Source organism: Mauremys mutica, chromosome 10 (assembly GCF_020497125.1).
Source record: "Mauremys mutica isolate MM-2020 ecotype Southern chromosome 10, ASM2049712v1, whole genome shotgun sequence".
Lineage (NCBI taxonomy): Eukaryota > Metazoa > Chordata > Testudines > Geoemydidae > Mauremys > Mauremys mutica.
Window position 1 is genome coordinate 63,802,391 of NC_059081.1, and position 21,406 is coordinate 63,823,796.

At 43.5% G+C, this 21,406-nt stretch overlaps 1 protein-coding gene across 1 annotated transcript in view; it reads left to right on the forward strand.

The window, feature by feature from the left end:
- Positions 1 to 21,406, forward strand: part of MAP2 (microtubule associated protein 2) — a 216,739-nt gene that overhangs the window by 17,910 nt on the left and 177,423 nt on the right. Inside the window, exon 2 of the mRNA XM_045033128.1 lies at positions 14,907 to 14,973. The gene's annotated coding sequence lies outside the window, so the exon portion shown is untranslated. The remainder of the gene's footprint in view (positions 1 to 14,906; positions 14,974 to 21,406) is intronic.

The window sequence follows — 21,406 nt, forward strand, 5'->3', positions numbered from 1 at the left end:
CTTATCTCTGGGTCATTATTCAACCAATGTCCTTGAGTAGTTTTAGGGGTCATTATTCTGCAGAAGGGTGCCATCTTTTGAATACATATAATACCAATATCCAGGCCACTTGTACTAATAAGAGATCTCAAGGCAATTTTTGAAAGAATGGGAGTGCTAACCCTCGTTTCCTGGCAGTATTCAGATTGGGTCCTTTGTCCAAGCCTCAATTAGCCGAAGGACTTCTTTATCCAAAAGAAGATCCTGTTCTCCGATGTATATCAAATACATTCAAAAGTCCCTTACTTATCTAGAACCCTGTTTATCCTAATTATTCTCACGACTCCCATCCCATTCTAATGAATCACGCTTGATTATGATTATGTTTTACCTTCCTAAAATATCCCTATTAATTTCAGTTGGGTACAATATTCTTCACTTCCTCCCCTAAACTCTTGTTGAGTGTTACATCGTGGTGTTAAACAGCTGATGCTTTTCACCCTAGAGGCAACTGTGTTCTGGAGGCAGGTGAAGTCATTCTTATGTACAAATAGCTTAAAAATTATTTTGCTTGGCACTCTGAGAGCATGGGAAATGAAAACTGCAATTAAGTTTTCAGGTCTGGGTCTCCACTCAGATCCATTTTACACTGGTGTAGTTACTCATGATTTCCACATGTGTAAGCAAAAGGGGAATCAGTCTCATTATGTTAATCACAGGAAATTTGCTTTTATGGTGACAAAGACAGGAATCAATCTCGAGAATTTCATGCATTAGCTTGCAGAATCTACTATGTGAATTTCAAAGCAAATGTAACTCCATTGAGATGTAAAGTCCAATGTAAAGTCCATTGAGAAATTTATGCAACGAAGTTATCCATGAAAGGAATCATCAGTAGGAAATGTGAGACTGTGTATATGGGATTAGAGTGAAGTGTTCATCAAGGCACTTTCATAGGGGTTCATGGTGCAGTGGACTGAACATAGGATGAGGGGCCAGGAACTCTTCTTTTTAATCCTTGTTCTACTGCTGGTTTGCTGTGTAGTGTGTGGTTAATTTGTGTTTTCACCTTGAAAATATGAAGTGCTACAGAGAAGCTAATATTTTTATGTAGACATTCACAGAAAAGTAAAGATGAAAGATAAGGGCTGAATCACATTCTAAATTGGAGATGGTCTAAAAGATGAGTGACTTTTTGCGGGGGAAATCAAAACTTTATTCAAAATTTTGGGTCCTCACCCCCCCCCTTTTTTTTTAATTTCCACCATTTCTTGAATTTATTTTGAAAAATTGACAGCAGGAATCAGGATACTGGAACAATTTGTATCATGGGTCTGCTGAGAGCCATTGCACCAAACTGTAAACCTTGTATATGATGGAAACCACTTCAAGCCAGGAGTGCAGCAGAACCCCCAGCACTCCTAGTTCCAGCACCTATGGCAGGAATCAGAATTGTTGATATTTGAAATTTTGAGCTAAAGTTTAACCATAACTTTAAAAAATTCTACTATCCTTAATCCAAATATATTTCTAATAATATGAAATATACTATGGCCTCTGATTAACCCAACTTGATTGGGTGTGTGATAGAATCCAAATCCTTCTCCAATATCATTGCCAGAACTTTGACCAATATTTTGACATTACTGTAAATAAGTGAAAATGGTCTGCAATTGGAACCTAGTGTGGCATCTCTTCCTGGTTTAGGAATAATTTATATTAGGGTTAACTTCTCCCTGGGGTGACTTATTAAATATTTTAAGTATCCTATGAGAGAGGAGGTCAAGAAGTGTCTATGGAATTTGGCAGGGAAGGCATGTGGCCTGGAGGTTTACTCCATATTTCTATTCTTAATCATCTCAATTAACTCATCCTTTGTAAGGGGCATGGCCAGGTTTCAATGCTGGGCTGCAGAGGTCTTTTGTCTTAGGTGGTATGCCAGCAACTTGCCAGCTTTTTCTCCCAATTCCTAGAAGTTCTGCCTGAGCTGAAATATGGCAAATTCAGGGTGCACCGAGTGCAGCTTATTGAGTTCATATCTACAGTTAATCAGAGGTTGCAGAAAATCTGGATATGGGGCTGTGATATGAGACAAATCTGAAGGGGTGTCATTTTCTCCACATTCTCTCTTCTTGGCAAATGCAAAATTATAATTCTATCTCTCAGCTAGGCCTTGAGTGTCTCCCACAAAAACCTGTAAGAAGATGTTGAGGGTTCATTTGTTTGGCGGAACAGGCCAAATTATTTTTCAATAAAAATTCTGAAAGGGGGAATCTAATAAGTGAAGAATTAAATCTCCATCTGCATGGCTGTTTCTTACCTTGATCTGTTGCTATTTGAAAAGTTATAGAGGGTAACTCAGAGACAGAAATTGTGTTTAATGGAGGAGTCAATTGCAGAATTAGCCAAGACTTGAGAGATCAAAAAGAAATCTATATGGGAATAGGACCTACCTACCAGAGAAGAACAGCTGCACTCTGCAGCACGGTATGGGGAGGAGGTGACCAGCTCTCTGTGGAGAAAGAAGTAGTTCGGGGCTATTTAGGAAAGCTGGACGAGCACAAGTCCATGGGGCCGGATGCGCTGCATCCGAGGGTGCTAAAGGAGTTGGCCGATGAGATTGCAGAGCCATTGGCCATTATCTTTGAAAAATCATGGCGATCGGGGGAGGTCCCGGATGACTGGAAAAAAGCTAATGTAGTGCCCATCTTTTAAAAAGGGAAGAAGGAAGATCCAGGGAACTACAGGCCAGTCAGTCTCACCTCAGTCTCTGGAAAAATCATGGAACAGGTCCTCAAGGAATCAATCCTGAACCACTTAAAGGAGGGGAAAGTGATCAGGAACAGTCAGCATGGATTCACCAAGGGCAAGTCATGCCTGACTAACCTAATTGCCTTCTATGACGAGATAACCGACTCTGTGGATGAGGGGAAAGCAGTGGATGTACTATTTCTGGACTTTAGCAAAGCTTTTGATACAGTCTCCCACAGTATTCTTGCCAGCAAGTTAAAGAAGTATGGGCTGGATGAATGGACGGTAAGGTGGATAGAAAACTGGCTAGATGGTCGGGCTCAACGGGTAGTGATCAATGGTTCCATGTCTAGTTGGCAGCCGGTATCAAGTGGAGTGCCCCAAGGGTCGGTGCTGGGGCTGGTTTTATTCAATATCTTCATTAACGATCTGGAGGATGGTGTGGACTGCACCCTTAGCAAGTTTGCAGATGACACTAAACTGGGAGGAGTGGTTGATACGCTGGAGGGTTGGGCTAGGTTACAGAGGGACCTAGACAAATTAGAGGATTGGGCCAAAAGAAATATGATGAGGTTCAACAAGGACAAGTGCAGAGTCCTGCACTTAGGACGGAGAAATCCCATGCACTGCTACAGACTAGGGACCGAATGGCTGGGCAGCAGTTCTGCAGAAAAGGACCTAGGGGTTACGGTGGACGAAAAGCTGAATATGAGTCAACAGTGTGCCCTTGTTGCCAAGAAGGCTAATGGCATTTTGGGTTGTATAAGTAGGGGCATTTCCAGCAGATCGAGGGATGTGATCATTCCCCTCTATTCAGCACTGGTGAGGCCTCATTTGGAGTACTGTGTCCAGTTTTGGGCCCCACACTACAAGAAGGATGTGGATAAATTGGAGAGAGTCCAGCGGAGGGCAACAAAAATGATTAGGGGGCTGGAGCACATGACTTATGAGGAGAGGCTGAGGGAACTGGGATTGTTTAGTCTGCAGAAGAGAAGAATGAGGGGGGATTTGATAGCTGCTTTCAACTACCTGAAAGGGGGTTCCAAAGAGGATGGATCTAGACTGTTCTCAGTGGTAGAAGATGACAGAACAAGGAGTAATGGTCTCAAGTTGCAGAGGGGGAGGTTTAGGCTGGATATTAGGAAAAACTTTTTCACTAGTAGGGTGGTGAAGAACTGGAATGGGTTACCTAGGGAGGTAGTGGAATCTCCTTCCTTAGAGGTTTTTAAGGTCAGGCTTGACAAAGCCCTGGCTGGGATGATTTAGTTGGGAATTGGTCCTGCTTTGAGCAGGGGGTTGGACTAGATGACCTCCTGAGGTCCCTTCCAACCCTGAGATTCTATGATTCTATGAATATGACTAATCCCTACCCATTGGTGATGAAATGTTTGTCACTTGCTGTATTCCATTTCATCCCCGCCATACAGAAGCCCATGAGGGCGGGGAATCTACAGATGAAATGTCTGACACTTATTCCCCAGATTTCTGATTCTCTTGCCACCTGCCAGACTTCCAGGGAATACTGAGGAGAAGGCTCTGGGGAAAGAAGATAAGTTAAAGCAAAAACATAAAAACACACAACCTACATATAAAAACGTAACTTATTACCAAGCAAGGTACATCACAATGAAAAGGCAACAATAATCAAACATCTAACACTAGAAATAAAACTAAACCAATCAGAAGTTCAAGAGTGGATGGGCTGGGGAGACACCATCCAGGCTGGGATCTCCACCAATATCCATTATTTTAATTACGGATTATTTATTTTAACTGGCATCCTATTTTTCCCATACCACAAAGTAGTAACTCCATTGAAAGGACAGAGGGAGCCCACACTCCACAAACGTAACATTTTTTAACCTGGTATGTCAAAGATATGCCTGTGTATTGTCTCCTAACTTGTAATCTTTTTAGTTTGCCTAACCCAACAGCAGAGTATTGGTAATACATCTGAGCGCACTGAGTGGGACATGGTGTATTGTGAGGATTACCTTCCCAGAGCCACATGTCTCCTCCTGCTTCTTGTTTACAACCAAACATTGTTTTCCTTCCACATATTAAACAAATATATTGGTAATAAGGGAGAAATCTAATTGCTCCCACAAATTGCAAATGACTGCACCAAAGAACAAAACAAACAATCCAGTTGTGACTCTTTTGCATTAACTTCATACTTGGTGTTCATGAGCTCAGGGTTTGAGCTTATAGAATGTGTTAGGGTGGGGGGAAGTTGAATGGGGCTGGGGCAACAAGGGGAAAGACTGGGGAAGTAGGGAGGGCAGGGTGGGTGAGGAAGGCAGGAGACATGGGGGGAAAGGGGCAAGAAGGGGCAGGGCAAGTGAGAGGAAGTTGGAGGTGAGAGGGGAAGGTAGAAATGGCTGTCCATTTATCGCCAGAACCTGCATTTGTCTTCTCCCCTACTCCATTGATCCATGGGGGTATAACTATATTGTTCAGCTCCTGTGCAGCTTTCTGTGATGAGAGCAGGGAGGAGAGCTGCCTCTCACACTTCCAGAACAGGGGAGGTCTAGCTGCTGACCTTTGAGCCCCGCTAGCCGTAAGGTTAGGTGGCACAACAGGGTCTCCCACTGGCACCAATTTTTAAAAGTGCTATTGGAACCCTCAAATTTCTACCAAGCCATGGGGAGCTGCAGTGCCACAAGTGATCTCTCTTTGGTGTGCATCGGTGCCAGGCTACCACACAGGCTTCATATAGTCCTGGTCTACACTGCGGGGATCGGTCTAAGTTACGCAACTTCAGCTACGTGAGTAACATAGCTGAAATCAACCTACTTGGATCTACTTACTGTGGTGTCTTCACTGCGGTAAGTCGACTGCTGATGCTCCCCTGTCGACTCCGCCTGTGCCCCTTGCTCCAGTGAAGTACCAGAGTCGACAGGAGAGCACTCGGCGGTCGATTTATCGCGTCGTGACTAGACGCAATAAATTGACCCCGACTGGATCGATCGTTCCAGAGGTAAATGTAGACATGCCCTCTGTCACAAACAAATGGTTTGTGTTCATCCATCCAGTTAGGGGTATTGTCCAATGTTTCATTAATTCCCCAGCACAAATACAGGAGCAAAGGCACTCAATATTTAAATAAATCCTTTCCACAGTCAGTGCACTCCCGTGAGATCAATTTGGATGAGGTGTTCCCTTAATTCCCCTGCTGGGGCACTTCACATTCAACCATTTGATAAGATCTGATATATAAGTCCCAAAAGTTAAAGTATGAGCTTTGAACAGAAGCGATAACCCAAGTAAGTAGGTTAGTCACAGTAACTGGATAAGTTCAGAGCACGTAAGGCAGACGTAACACCTGGGAAGTAAACTTGGTGTAAAACACAACAGGTGCTCAGTTCACTGAAGGCTACCTAAAAACCATTCTGCTTATATATAGATGCATATCTATGTACGTCTTCCTACTGTATTTTCCACTGCATGCATCCGATGAAGTGGATTTTAGCCCACGAAAGCTTATGCTCAAATAAATTTGTTAGTCTGTAAGGTGCCACAAGGATTCCTGTTCTTTTTGCGGATACAGACTAACACGGCTGCTACTCTGAATTCTGCTTCTTGTGGCTTTGGGATCAGATGAACTCCCTCACCAAACTCTGATGTGAAACTGAGCAGAACCCTCCCTGCTTGGCAAGTTCCCTTGCTCTTCTAAAGGCCGGATCTCTGTTCAACCAAATTTTTTGCAAAATCTTGAAAAATTATTATCTTGTTTTGGGACCTCCCCCAAAACTTTTATATCTCTCCCCCGCCCCCTCCCTGTGAACTAGTTACACTATTTTTTCTTTTACAGTAAATCTGATACATTTGACAATCAAGTTTGGTATTTGAGGCTGGCTTAGAAACCAGGGACCTGTGTGTTCTCTAACTGGCTGAGCATTTCTGAAAGGCGCTTGTGGTTCTAGGGGCTGGCTTCCCTTCCTCTGATCTTTCAGGTACTCCTATAATTCTCACATTATTATGGTGAGACCTTCTCCTTGCCACTGTAGATTTAAGAGAAGATAAATCTGTGAGGCTTCTCTGCACTTGGGCAGAAAGGCTTTCTACTTGATCTTCCACAGCTGATACTCTCCTTTCTGCTTCATTTACCTGTCCTGCCAACGCTCATGGAAAGGAGTGCCTCGAGGGAAAATTTAGTTGTGTTGTGGCTATTGTGGCCATGATATCTATCGCTGCAGCAACTATTGCCAGCAAGGCCATCATAGACACAGTGTCCTCAGCATCAGCCATCTTGTTCAGGGGATGGAGGGCCTCCATTCTCTTTGTTTGTTGTTTACTTGTAGAGTTCTCAGTAGACAAATCTGTGCCTGCTGACATTCCAGAGATTTTCAGGTACCTCTTCCTTTATTGGGCGGGGCCGGGGGGTGGGTGGCAGGGTCAGTCAGAGCCCTGGACTGTGAATGGAAATTGATATTAGCAAATGGTTCTGGAGCCCTGGTGTTCTAAAATGAACCAGTTAAAGTAGAAGAAGGAAGCGTTATGATTTACCTTTACAGTTAGTAGAGTACTGACATTGCTGGCCTGCTCATTTTTTTAAAGGGAGGATCGAGACCCGTGGAGAAAGAGAAGCAGGCAGCTTGGTCCATCAGATAGGGCACTGTATTAAGTCAGGAGGCCAGGACCCCAGTTCAGCAAAATACCTGAGCATCTACATGACATTAAGGACCTGAGCAGACCCACTGAAGCTGATGGGACTATTCAGGTTCTTAAAGTTAAAAATGTGCTTCTCTATCTTATTGAGTCGGGGCCCAGGTTCTGTTCATATCTATCACTCTGACGTGGTGTCTGACTTTGGCCTGGTTACTTCTCCTTTCTTTGCTGCAGTTGCCCCACTAAATAGCTGTTGTGATGTTTTTTATTTCAGAGTTGCTAAACTGGAGGCTTCCCTTCTTACACGGCCCAGTTACTGATAATTCTTGCGTATATTTCTACTTGACTGCCTATGTTACATAAAAGTTTGCTAAGTGAGAAATTGTTCAAACTAATTCAAGTAGATGTTACTAACATGTTATTTCAATTTCTTTTGCTGGTTTACTTGGTCTCACTGTCAAGTAAGTCACAAGTCATCTGAACGACCACTTGTTTTTAATCTCTTGAGTGAGCGGGTGGATATGGAAGAAAATGTTGAACTACCCAGGGTAGATACTGTGTCTTAAGAAGGCATCAGTTTAAAGGTGGAGAACTTTGTATCTCAGATTCTCAGCTGCTGAGCTGAGGTTGCCAGCTTAAACTGGTTTATTGGCATAATGCAGTGCAAGATCAAATGCCATGACAAGCTTGCAATATGATCTCCAATTCAGGAGAGCATCCTGCCCTTCAACATGCGCTAAGTCCTGTAATGTCCATTAAGTAAATGGAACTTAAGTACATGCTTGTAGTTAAGCATGTGCTTAAGTGCTGGTCTGAATAGGGATGGACTTAAAGTACATGTCTGTATGTTGTCATGAACCTGGGGATGGAGCAGAACAGATAATGTGTATGTTTTGCATTGGACTTCTTGATCTGTGCTCATTTAAGGTCATGTCAGCTCAAGTATTAGTTTTTAATTGTATGCCATGTGAAATCCGATTTAACCAAATGATTCAAGCTTTTCAAAGATATTTTATTTGTAAATTGGATAGAGAATAACAACAAGCTGGAGCTCTCAGGATGAGGCATGACAAGACAATTAATTAAACATCATTAGGTTACATAGTAAATGAAAGTAACAAACTGAACTGACATTTAAGGAAACAGTTTCACTATAATCTTTGATATCTTACTGCAAACTCACTTCTGTTCTGATTCTTCCTCTAATAAAAGGATTGGAGAGAGAAATGGATGGGGAAAATAAATATATTTGTCTGATAGCTTCAAAGGATTCCATGTGGCATCGGTCACCCTGTGAGAAGCATTTTTGGGAGCGTTTGAGTGTTTTAAATCTTTAGTATTGACTTCGGCAGTAAAGATGAAACAGGAAAAAAATGGAAATCAGAGATAGATTTAAGAAATACCTAGAAAGTTATTTCGTTAACGAGGGTCATCTTGGATTCACAAAAGGGAGCTCATGCCAGAATAATCTGTCTGACAGTTTAAAAAGAAGTAACCAGCTGAGATGTCAAGGAGCAAAGGGTGGACATAGTTTACCTAGATTTTAAGATCCCTTGTAATAATACTGTGCTCAGCTAACAACGAATCTATGAGGTCTGCAGATATTCTCTTGGGGGAACAGAGAACTGGCTTAGAGAGCCAAGGCCAGAGGTCCATGCAGGGAGGCACTGTGAAATGGAGATGGGTGACTGGCGGAGTGCCACCAGGATGAATAATGGTACGAATGTTTTTTTCATTTTGTCAAGAGCTTGTGAGAAAGAGCATGTAAGTACCAGCAAGATGACAACATTTGCTGAGGGTACAAAACTGGAGGGTGTAGTCAGTATAAAGGAAATGGACAACACGAGTCAGAAGGCCCTGGATAGACTGGCAGCATGAGATGGGCAGATAAGTTTGTGCATCGATTCACTGTAAAAGAAATTAAAGTAGGTGGCTAGGGACAAAAACCAGGGCCTCTTTCAATCCTGAAATTTTCCATGAGTTTTTAATCTTCTGCTCCTTGGTACCCGCAGAAGCTGGTAACTCAGGCTGCAGCTTTTCCTAGCTCCCCGTCTCCCATCACTGCTTTATTTCTATTTTATCTGAACTGTACCAGTAACCATGGAGATACCTAGTGATGCTGACTCCTGCCTCAACCTTCCTCGCTGCAGAGCCCCTTTGAAAGGTTTTGCAGACACAGTACGGGGCATACGTATGCCTCTCAGAATTAATTCATTGCCTTCAATTTAGTTTCCTCCTCCTAATGGAAAGAGAGAGAAATCCCAGATCCTCTCCCAAACTGGCCCCCTTGCAGGGCACTGTAAAATGGGCATATTCTAATGTTTCTTACTATGGCAGAGAAACTGGCAGTGCTGGGATTCCAGCTATGCCCTGGAGCTTTGGGGCTGAAACAGCAGCCCCTGAAGCCATCCTTCCATTAGTGCTTAAAATGATCAACCAAAAAGGTGTGAAAACAAAATAGTCAGGCCTGTTGAGGGCTGCTTTTACCACCAAGGTACAATTTCTGTTCACAAGGCATCTTCCTTTTAACTGACAGTCAAAATCATATTAGATGCCACTTCAAGCACCACATAAAATGTTAACCAGATTCACACACAAAAAGGTTAAGGGATGGGTGCAGGCAGACGGCAGTAGTTTGCATGGCGGGATGGTCTTGTGGTAATTGTACCAGACTAGGATTCAGGAAATCTGAGTGCAATTCCTGACTCTGCCACTGACTTCATGCGTGGCCTTGGGTAAGTCATTTATTGTTCTTTGCCTCTAGTCACAGTCTCTAAAATGAGGGAAATAATCTAATGGGAGCTCAGTTGGGGCTTCTAGCTGCTACTGTAATAGAAATAATTATAAAAATTAGCTAAATTTAAAAAAGAAGCTTATTACGGGACATGTCACTTAGTGCTGGTCCAGCACCTCCTCCTGGTTACTCTGGGGATTAGCTTGAGGCTGACGCCCTCCCACCCAGGGTTTGCACACCATCACTCTGTCCCCATTGTCTGCCTGCAGCCCCTCTTGCAGCCTCAGGAACCACAGCATCTTCCTTGTGACTCAGCCCTCCGGCATCACCATCCATGTTTCCGCCTTCCAGGGGTTAATGTCTCAGTCCAATAATCACACCACTTCCCCCGTTTTGAGTGTGGGGGGGGCCTGGGCCCATTACTCTGGGTCCCACCCCAGGGACCCTGTGGATAGCAGCCTCGTGTTGCAACTCCTTAACTTCTCACCATGCTGCTGTGTCTCGCTGGGCCACTTCCCCACATCCCCTGCACCTTCTTCACCCTTGCCTCAGGGCATGCAACTACCCAGTGCCCGCAGCCAGCCCAGAGCTCCCTCTTGCTCCCCTGGTCTTTGCCAGCAGATGCTCTGTCCAAGGTGCTGCAGGTCTCTCCCTGCTACAAACACAGTCCTCACTCTTTGAGCTTCCAACAGCAACTAACCAGCCCTGCCCTGCAGCTCCTCTTATCTGAGCCTGCCGGGCCCGGATTGGTTGCTCCCTGCAGTTCCTTCCTGATTGGCTGCACTGGTGTGGATCACTCGGAGGACTCCTCTCCCCTGCTCCCTACTGAGGTTAACCCTTTACATGCCAGTGTGGGGCGGATGCCCCATCACAAAGCTAAAAACCCAGAAAATGCAGAGTTACGTCTTCACTGAACAAACAAGGCATGCAGACTATCTTTCTTGCTCCTATATGGGGTATGTTTACATAGCAGCTGGGAGGGTGCATGGGTAGACAGACACACAAGCCCTGCTTGAGCTAGTGCGCTAAAAATAGCTATGTGGTATGAGTGGCAGGGGCTAGCCACCTGAGAGCATAGGGGCAGGTCAGGCAGGATTGTACTCAGGTGCCACAGCCATGTACTATACCATGCTATCTTGAGCAGAGTTAGCCTGCTTCTTTCAACCTCTCCCAGATGCTGTGTAGACGTACCCATAGATTGTAGCTTCCCATTTTTCCTTTTTTATGGGTAGGGCACAGAAAATGTGTAGGACAGAACATAGGTTTTCTGATTTGCTTCATATATTTGCATCTCCAATGCTAAGTATGATGATTTATTGCCATGCTAACCTTTGCTCATCTCATTTAAGTGCTCTAATTTCATTATCTTGGGATGCGAGGATCATCTATGGAGACAAGCTAGCTTTATGTCTAATGATATTTGGAGAACTGGTGCATACATGCATCACAGGGCTCGATCCTGGAAGGACATAAGCACCCCCCATGAGATGCTGAATGCCCTCAGCATCTAGTTGGATCAGGTCCATAGTGACTGTGGATGTTATCTGTCTGGTCAAGAATTTGTGAAATTCTTGCATATGTGCATCATATGACTGTAAAGAAAGCTGGAAGGGAGCACACCCACTACATGCTTTATGTGTGAGGCACTCTGGTTTTGGTGAAGACTGATTAAATGAAACTGTCTGCTATGGAGGCATTTAATGGTTTATTTTTTCTCGGGCCTGGGCAGAGTTGAGGTGGTTTGAATGCCTTGTTTGAGAAGTGCAACCTCAATTCTGCATTTCCTGGGCGTCCAAAGGGTTGTATTCTGATCTCTAATTTTCTTTAAAGGCAATAAACACTCACTGTTGATCTGGGCCTACAACCTTAAATTCCCATTCACAAAGGTTCATAATTTTTTTAATAGTTCTGATCTGGAACTCAGGAGCAAAGGAAGCTATAAGTTGCTTGATTTCCTGAGGACTGAAGGAGGGAAGCCTGACTTCACCATGCCTTCTAAAGTCCTAGCAAAAATAGGACACTGCCTGGGGAAATGCATCGACCCTCCACTGAGCCATATGAATGAGGCTTCTCAGAGCCATCTGCACTCAGTTCAGTCTTTAGGGGGGTTTTCAGGGGTCCCTGTTATTCTTTCCTCCATGTCTTATGTTTATGGGACCCCCTAGGAGCTTTGGAGGAGTCTGTGGAGGAGCAGAGCTGTGGGGAGAATTGGAGAACTATGAGGGTACTGCTACTAGCCGATGGGGGCTAGGTGGAGGAGCTGGAGAGCAGCTCCATCCTTTGGGAGAAGGCAACGAAGCACTAGACTGGAGCCTCTCTGGCTTCTGCAGATGGTGAACCTCCTGTAGCTGGAAACTGTGAGACTCCCTTTTGATGTGTCGCAGGAAGCTTGATGGGAAGAGAAGTCAGGAGAGTCCTAGTGCTTTCCTTGTTTGCATCTCTTATGCATCTGTGCTGCTTCAGGGGTTCCCCATCCCCCATAACTCCTAGCAAGACACCTGTTCCACCCCATATCCTCATGCTCTCCCATAACCCCAGTCCCATGCATGCCCTCATCAAACTAGCTTCCTCCATTCCCTCATGCCTCCCTCTTACTGGAGATGTGATTTGTGAGGAAGAAGGGCTTCCAGGAAGGCCTGACCTCTAGGTGTTTTGTTGCCCAGGGTGGAAAATATTTTTCGCCTCCTCCCCCCACCCCCAGTTTGCTTTGGCAACTGCCCCAATCGCCCACCCCTAAGGCCAGCTTTGATTCCAAGAGGAGAGATGGGCTGGTGTGGGCACTTGGAGCCAGCTCATGGGCACAGGAGAATGCAGAGGGGGAAGCATTGGTGAGTGCCAGTTATTTTTACCTGACTGACTGCTGTGACTCTTGGAGGGAAGGCAGTCAAAAGGACCTCGGGGGGGGCCCACAGGGAGTGGGGAGTGGTTGAGAAGAGGGGGTTGGGAGGAGGCGGTCAGGCAGGACATTGCCCCTCTCCCTCTGGACTTCCTGGACTCTGTGGTAGGGGAGACCCCTCAGTGAACCTTAGGATGTTTCTCAGCCCTTTTCAGAAGCTCCAGGCACCATGCTGGGTCCCCCACATCAGCCCACAAGACTTAAGAGGCTTGTTGGGTCTCCTCAAAAACCTTTTTTGGGGCTCAATGGCCTCTGTTCCATTGACCAGACTCCCCAGAGACAGGGCTATACTATGGGGTCTAAGGAAAAGGGACAACAACTTGCTGTTTAAAACTGTCTTCATCTTCCATTTGACATGCCTAATTGTGCGCTTATCCAGCAAAATGCTTAAGCATGTGTGCCGAACTCTGCATTCATGAGTAGTCTCACCGGCTTCAGTGAATCTACCCATGTGCTTAAAGACAGGCATGGGCCTAACTGCTTTACTGGATTGGGACCTCAGTTCGCCTTAATTGATGTTTCAAAAAGAAATTAAACTTTTATCAACTAAATGTTAGTCCTGGGCACTAGATAGCCAGGGGAGTTCAGTCTATTAAGTTTGATCTCTTCTTCTGTCTTTTTTGCTAGGAAGTTGTCCTCCCCTCCTGGAAAACAAGTTTGACAAGTTTCGAAACTCTATTCAACCCTTTTTTCAATTTATAGTGTATCATAATTCAGAAGCGCCTAAACTGATTCTGTTCAAATTTGGCTTTTTAAAAAAATCTACCCTAGCTCCTGATCTAACATATGGATTTTGAGCCCAATATGTAAACTGTGCAGCAGTGGGGGCAAAATTGGATTTTTTGACAGGAGCTTAGTTGCAAGCTGAACCATGGAATATTGGTGACAAAGGTCCCCCACTCACAACATTTTAGCTCTGCTGGAAATTTCTCGTCTTTCTCGGTCGCTGGAAATAAGCAAACCTGGGGCTCAAATAACGGAGCTGACAATGAAACACCAAATAGAAAAATAAAGGGGAAAAATAAAAACACTCCCCCTCCATAATGCAGAAAATGAGACCTCCTTTTCAGCATGTACAGTACGTAAAACCCGTGTAGGATTTGGACTGGTATAGCTACAGAAATACCGCATGCTGCTGCCTGTGTGCAGTGGGTGCATGTGTGTGTGTGTTTGGCAGTGGCACAAAGGAAACCCGTTGATGAAATTCATAGGATTAGAGGCCTGATTCCTGGGGACACACTTGGCTGAATGTAATTAAAATGCCTGTCAGGCATTTGATACCAGAAACCCCTTGACGAACTGCTTAAGCAGACGCAAATGCAGTATCCTATTGTAAGTGAATGATGGCGGAGCTGGCTGCCTTGTCATCCTTCTCGAAAATTCTGTGGCCAGTGAGCTCCCTCTTCCTCTCCCACTCGCCCTCTTTTCCTTTTCACCACTGCAGGGACTTTTTCTAATTTGCCGTTTTCCTTTTACCAATGTACACATGGTAGATGCAAGCTGGTGGCTTGCAGACTGCGTCTGTCTGGAGATAGGCAGTGAGCCGATGGATAATAACGCTCCGGGAGAATGATTATGCATCAATTAGTTAAGGATAGGCTTTTGTGGTATGGCAGCATATGAGCTGGTAATGATTTTCTTTTTTAAAATGTCAGCTTTGTGTGATTTTTTGGAAAATTAAAAGAAAACCACCATTGTGTGGTAGCATTCCGAATTCAGACTGCTGGGTATTAAGTGCTGCATTAGTGCACATTGGATCAATTCAAGATGTGTATATAGTACATGCAGTGTGTGTATATGTATCTATATATGTATCCATGTTAGTATAACAAAAACATTTAGGTTTTTTTCCCCGTTAGCTGAAGAAAATATCTTGTTTCATCAAAAATAAAATATTATCACTTCTTTTTTTTTTTTATTGGCTTATTTTAACAGATTCTCCAGCCTGTTGTCTCTGACGAGACGCACTGATTGGGATCTGCTTATTCCACAGATCAAAAAGGTAAGGCACATTATTTTTTAATATATTTATAAACAGATAGGAGTATGGTGTTAATGCTGATATGATCTTCTAGAAACGTATGTGCTTCTTCATTCTGTCATACTGTGCTACGTTACAGCTTTACTTGGGCATGAAATCTGATCTCAGTGCAGACTGTAAAAGTTACTTTTCATATGTATGTATAAGCTTAGATTGCTTGATCTGTGGTGACTACCTCCTCAGGTCGGTCATTTCAGCCACAGTGGCCCCCAAAGGGGTGAATACTAATGTCTGTTTACCTGCTTACATGGATTTGGAACCCCTATGAAAGCTGTACAAAATCCTCCATCCACACTGAGAGTTAATAGCGTTAGAAAGGGGGTCTTTTTAATATGGGTTTTAGTATAACTGAAAGCTACATATGATACTAAGAATGGGGCTAAATTCATTGGCTTGCTTTAGCCAGGTAAGATCTATCACAGAACTCAGACCTGGAAGCATAGAGATAGCTTAATACTGTATCATTTTCATGGGTGGCAGGGGAAATGGCTGTTAACCCCCACCTTGCTGCCAGAAAATGCCTTGGCTTAGGTTTTGGTGCATGGAATTTTAATGTACCAGGTATATGGGGCAACATTGAAGGAGCACATTCCCCGTTTTTATTAGATACGTCATTCAGCACAGAAGCGGCTCTTCTTACATGTTGCTACAAAAGCAGCAGAATCTGCTATTTATGAATGTTTTCTTACTGAAACTTAAATGAGAATATATATTCTCCTTCTCTTTCTTGTTTCTGTTGTTTAATCCTTTGAGACTGCCTGCATAGCATAGAGGCCTGCTGGAGAAGTCACTGGAGAAAGGAGGTCTTTTGTGAGAGGGCCCTCAGAATGAGGACCTTGCAAACTGTGCGGGATTTTTGAAAGGACCTAAGTGTCTTAGGAACACAAATCACATTGATTTTTCAATGGAACGCATGGTCCTAAGTCACTTGGAAGTTTTTTCAAAACTGCCTGTGTGTGTCTCCTGTTTGGCTGGAGATAATGTGCGTGATCATCACTCATTAACCCCTAAATGTGCCACACTTCTCCCAGAATCTTCCAAAGCCAAACCTCCCAATGGGCATCCACTCAGTTGTCATGAAATTGATCAGGGTCCTTTAAGTCTATATGAATACCTTTCTTTTAAAAAGAAAACAAAAACGAAAAAACAGATGTTTTGGAGAACTCCAATAATCAAACAAAATTCAGAAGCATGTTCATTTTGCTTAACTTCTGCAGTTATATCTCATCACAAACCTACAGTAGCCTCCTAGAAGTAATGGGATTTCATTCATGTAATCTTTACACAAAGTCCATTGTCCTTTTACCTGTTAAGAGACTGGTTATGCCAATATCAGTGCTGATTGAATGACTGAAATAAGAAAGGATCCAAATCTTTGCTCAAAAAAATGAAGCTGAACCAAACCCTGAATCAATGTAGAATTCAGAAAAGTTTAACTTCTTTTAAAAATTAAGCCTCTAATCATGCAAATACTTACACATATGCTTAACCTCTATGGGATTACTCAGGTGCTTAGAGTTAAGCATGTGTGTAAGTGTTTGCAGGGCTAAGGTCCATACTTGCACATATGTCTTCATTATCCTGTTTCATGATGTCTTCTGGGGATATCAGAAGCCCCCCAATCTCCCCCCCCCCCCACATGCACACACACAAAATTCAGCAGGAAAGGGAGTTCTTGTGGTATTTCCAGCCTGGGTGAAAGCAGGAATAATGGAAACTTTGTGAAAAAGCCCAGTCGCCTGCGATTTCCAGTGCAGTTTCCAGGTGTCAGATATTGGGACGAGTCAGAAAACACGTGAACCCAATGGAACTTCTGGATCTTTGCTCTCAACTAACAGCGACCGCTGACGGGCTTCACTGTGAATTTTGGTTTAATGTTTTCATTTATCATGATCTTAATGAAATTGGACTTCCTGTACAATCAAAGTTGAGTGATAGATGCTATTTCTGAAATAAAATGAGTATTTTTTTCAGGCTGTCATCATGCCATTCTGACACTCTCGATAATTATTTTTTGACCAGAATCTTGCCTGTAATGGATATTTTATATAATATACGTATATACATTCTTCTACAGCTCTCTCTGTTCTGAGAATCATATTTCTTCTGTCTTTAGGGGGATTTCTGTTTTTCAGATTTCCCTGGGTAATACATTTCTTCAAGGAAATGTTTTGTTTTCTTATATTTTGCATAGATGGTGTTAATAATATTTCCTCCCTGATCTTTATTAACATGAGAACTTGTTATAACTGAAAGGCGTGGAGCAGCAATGTGTATAAAATTCTTTGATTCATAAAAAATATCTTCAACAACTTGTTTTAGGCTAAACACAAGTCATTTTTCTCTCCCCGCTCCAATCCTTGCAATTTCACTCCCATGATCCTAGGGCAACAAGCCAAACTGCGGTACCAATCTGAATTAATTAACGCTTTCCAAACGGTGCTTCAAGGACTAATGCTGCTTACTAGTCTTGATGTCAGCTTTCAAGGTTTTGCTGCAGTATTGGAGAATTGTAAAGGAATGTTCTCCACCAGGATAAAAATAAAGAAATAGAAGTGAGGTCGTCATTAAGAGACCATGTTTGACTTGCATGGTTTTTCACCAATTAGTGAATGATGAATCAAAATCTCAGATTATGCAATTCCTTTGGATATAAAGCTTTTCCTCTCTTATGGAAATTCTTATTGAGGTGTGCAGCCATTTACCAAATATTTTATGATCTCCTGAATGCAGAAAAAATCAAGTTGCATCTGTTTGTTTATACTTCAGAGAGGAGATGACTTAAAAATAAACTTATATCTATTTTATACCTCCAATTTATGCCGATATAATTCATTTGAACCCTGTAGCTGTAGCCAGCTCCTTGGTACTCGTACTGCAAATTGTCCCTTCTATCTACAGAAAAGAAAAGTAATAGGCTACTATACTATACATTATGTATGCTGTTTCAGTTATTACATATTATATATCATTTATACTGGAAATAATCGTTTGAAAACAATGTTACTTTCTCAAAGCAGCAGTTGGGTTGCTTACTGTATTAGATTTGTGCTAGGTTGACAGGAGGCATTTAACTGAAGTTACAAACCAGTGGGTACAGTGGAGAAATGGCAGAAAGAAGGGAGTTTTGTGGAGCGATAAGAATAAAGAACAGAAGCCAAAGAGTAGAGCGACAATGACCTGTTAGGTTACACTTTCTGAACTCTTGGGCATGAAGCCGGAATTATGTGATATTTTGGCATCTGCTTTATTTAAACAGATGACAGTGTGGCCGCATTCATTGACGGCATTGAGAAATACCTAGTGTCACTTTTACTGGGAGTTGCACCAGTGCTGGGTCTGGGCCTGGCTGAATTGCTGAATTGCTGAAATGGACATCTAGTTCTTAATACTGTTTATTAAGAGGCTTATCATAACATAAGCACAATTCGGATTCTTACCGGGCCCCTTTTTGAAAGAATCGACAATGCTGGCAAGCAGGGCTTCTACTTTAGAATTGTCCCAGGAGGAACCTCCATTTTTTATTCAGCTTCCCAGACAAATTCATTGCACAGTCCACCAGTATCAGTGTTGTCTTTTCTTAAATCATGTGAAAAATATCCAAAGCGGATTAAAGCCAAGTCGCTCTTCTTTAGGACAGCTGAATGCTGAACGTAAGTGTGCAGTTTGGCCATTTCCTTATATTTTAGTGGCAGTAACATACATAGTTCCCTCTGGGCTGATCTTTTTTCTTTTTACCTTTCTGTCCTAGACATTTATATGGCCCCGATTGCCTTGGTATGTAAGCACCTCGCACTCTTCAATGTAGTTATCAAAACACCCCTAGGTAGGGCAGTGCTCTTATCCCCATTGTACAGATGGGGAACTGAGGCACAGAGAAGCTAAGGTCACCCAGGAAGTTTGTGGCAGAGCAGGGACTTGAACTCTAGTCACCCAAGACACTGGTTAGTAGCCTAACCACATTAATCCTCCCGTATTCAGTGGAATACACCCCCTTTCCTCAAGGCCCTCTGGCGATGGGTGAGATGGACCTCTTATCGGACACAGCCCATCGGTAACACTTTCTCAGTAGCTTGGCTACAAAGTGCAAAGTGAGACTGGGTCAAAAACTAAACCCAGATCTGTTGCATGGCATTAGGCACCATTAACTAGAGGAGGAAAGGTGATTAAGGCACAGGCCTGGTAGACAGGAGACCTGGCTTCAACTGCTGCAGGCTGCTCCTTGTCACTTTTGAAACAACACATTATGCGTCTGTGCCACACTTTTCTCATCCGTAAAAAGGGGGATGGTAGCATTTGTCTGCCTCCACGGGGAGCTGAGTCTGAAGTCCTAAAGTTTGAAAAAGGCTTTGAGATCCTCTGGCAGAGGGAACTGTGTAAGTACAAAGTTTACTTAAGGAATCTAGATGCCAAAGTAACGGGAGCCTAGATAGTATATTGACCTTAGAAATGGGTGTATTAGTAATAATAATTAATTAATAGCACAGATACATGAGGCTAAAATTTTATTTTCCCAGGAATCTAGTGGTTAATGACTTGGCTCCATGTAAGTTTCCTTTCAATGTAAATTACATGGTGATCCCACAGTACTGAGTGAGGGTTAAGGTAGACATGATGAATAGAGGTGAGTCAGTTCCCTAGTCCAGTGTTGTACAAGATATTGCTGCTTACTTATGGGGGTGTCAGTAATACTTAGATTGGAATGTGGGAGCAGGGAAAGCCAAAAAGAGATTGCACTTGCAGGAACAAGCAAAGAATACCACTGACTCATCATTTAAAAACCTGTAACATTCTCTGAAAGGCCAGGTACAAAAGCTAACCTCTTCTGCCAGTCCCTCTGATGGTCAGAAGACAGTTTTTTGACTATTTATCACCCAAAGGAACCTCTAAATAGTTGCGCAGTGCAGCATTGTCAGTGCCATTTTGGTAGTTCATTATTGCAAAGCTTGTGAGAAATCATGGGCAATTTATTTTAGTACATTGGGTGACAGTCAACTCTAAATCACAAAAGCGTTTTCTGAGTCATCACAGTTCTTGCAAGGAGGTGACTTTCTAGGTGCATGTGGTTGTTGAGTCAGATTAATTTTTTTTATACTGGCAGCTTGAAAATATTAAAACACTGCTTAATTGGATAAAACAAAAATGAGTCAGATTTAAGGAAGCAACTTACCACTTACACAATGAAGAAATGTTCAGAAGCTACTAGTGGGAAAGGAAAGTAATGTAGGATGAGAGCAAACATCCTAGGGTTGTATGTTATTCACAGGGTAAAATTTTCAAAAGCGCTTAAGTTCCATGGATTCCGAAGTCACTTACGTTTGAAAATATTACCTCAGCCTTTGTGCAAAGCTCTGAGGAATATCACTGGGAATTACATGTACAGAACAAAATGGTTTGATGTGGCCCGTAACTACTAAGGAAAACACTGGAAAGGACAGTTGGAAAACCAGATCAGCAGTTCATGTAGAGTTAGGATACTCAACAGTGTTTTACCTCATTCTTTCTCTGCTGTCTTCTCCCGTGCTAATGTCCAGGGCCGGCTCCAGACCCCAGCGCGCCAAGCGCGCGCTTGGGGCGGCATTTTGCTGGCAGGGTGGCAGGCAGGTCCGGCGGACCTTCCGCAGTCATGCCTGCGGGAGGTCCACCAGAGCCGCGGGTCCAGCGGACCTCCCGCAGGCATGACTGCGGAGGGTCCGCTGGTCCCACGGCTCCAGTCGACCTCCCGCAGGCATGACTGCGGATACTCCACCGGAGCCGTGGGACCAGAGAACCCTCCGGCTGCGGGAGGTCCACTGGAGCCGCGGGACCAGCGGACCGTCCGCAGTCATGCCTGCGGGAGGTCCGCTGGTCCCGCGGCTCCAGTGCACCTCCCGCAGGCATGACTGCTTGGGGCGGCCAAATTCCTAGAGCCGCCCCTGCTAATGTCATATCAGACTATTTTGCTCATTCAGAGAAGGGCCATTAGTTAGGGTTCTTCAGAGTCATTAACACAGACATGTGGCAAAGCTACTCAGTTATCCACCTCTAGTCAGTGTCTTCCATCTCCTAACTTTTTATGGTCACTGACATTCTCCAAAATACTGGAATAAAAGAAGGCAGTTTGCAAAAATATCTCTTGGCTCCAATTCTGTTCTCATTAATCTGCAAAAGGAATCTGATTGGGTCCTATATCAGTCTTCAGATAATTTAAAATGATTTGCACACTTTTTTTTTTTTAATACAAAAGGGTGTTCTGCTAGTAGAACTGTCGTTACACTGGTGACATTACAGCGCAAAACTATATGGCCAGATCTTGATGTGGTGTAAATGAGCCTTGCTCCATTGCAAAAACAGAGCTATGCTGCTTCACTCAGGCTCCGGCCATAGTGTGAGGTTTAAGACCTGGGTCTTGCAC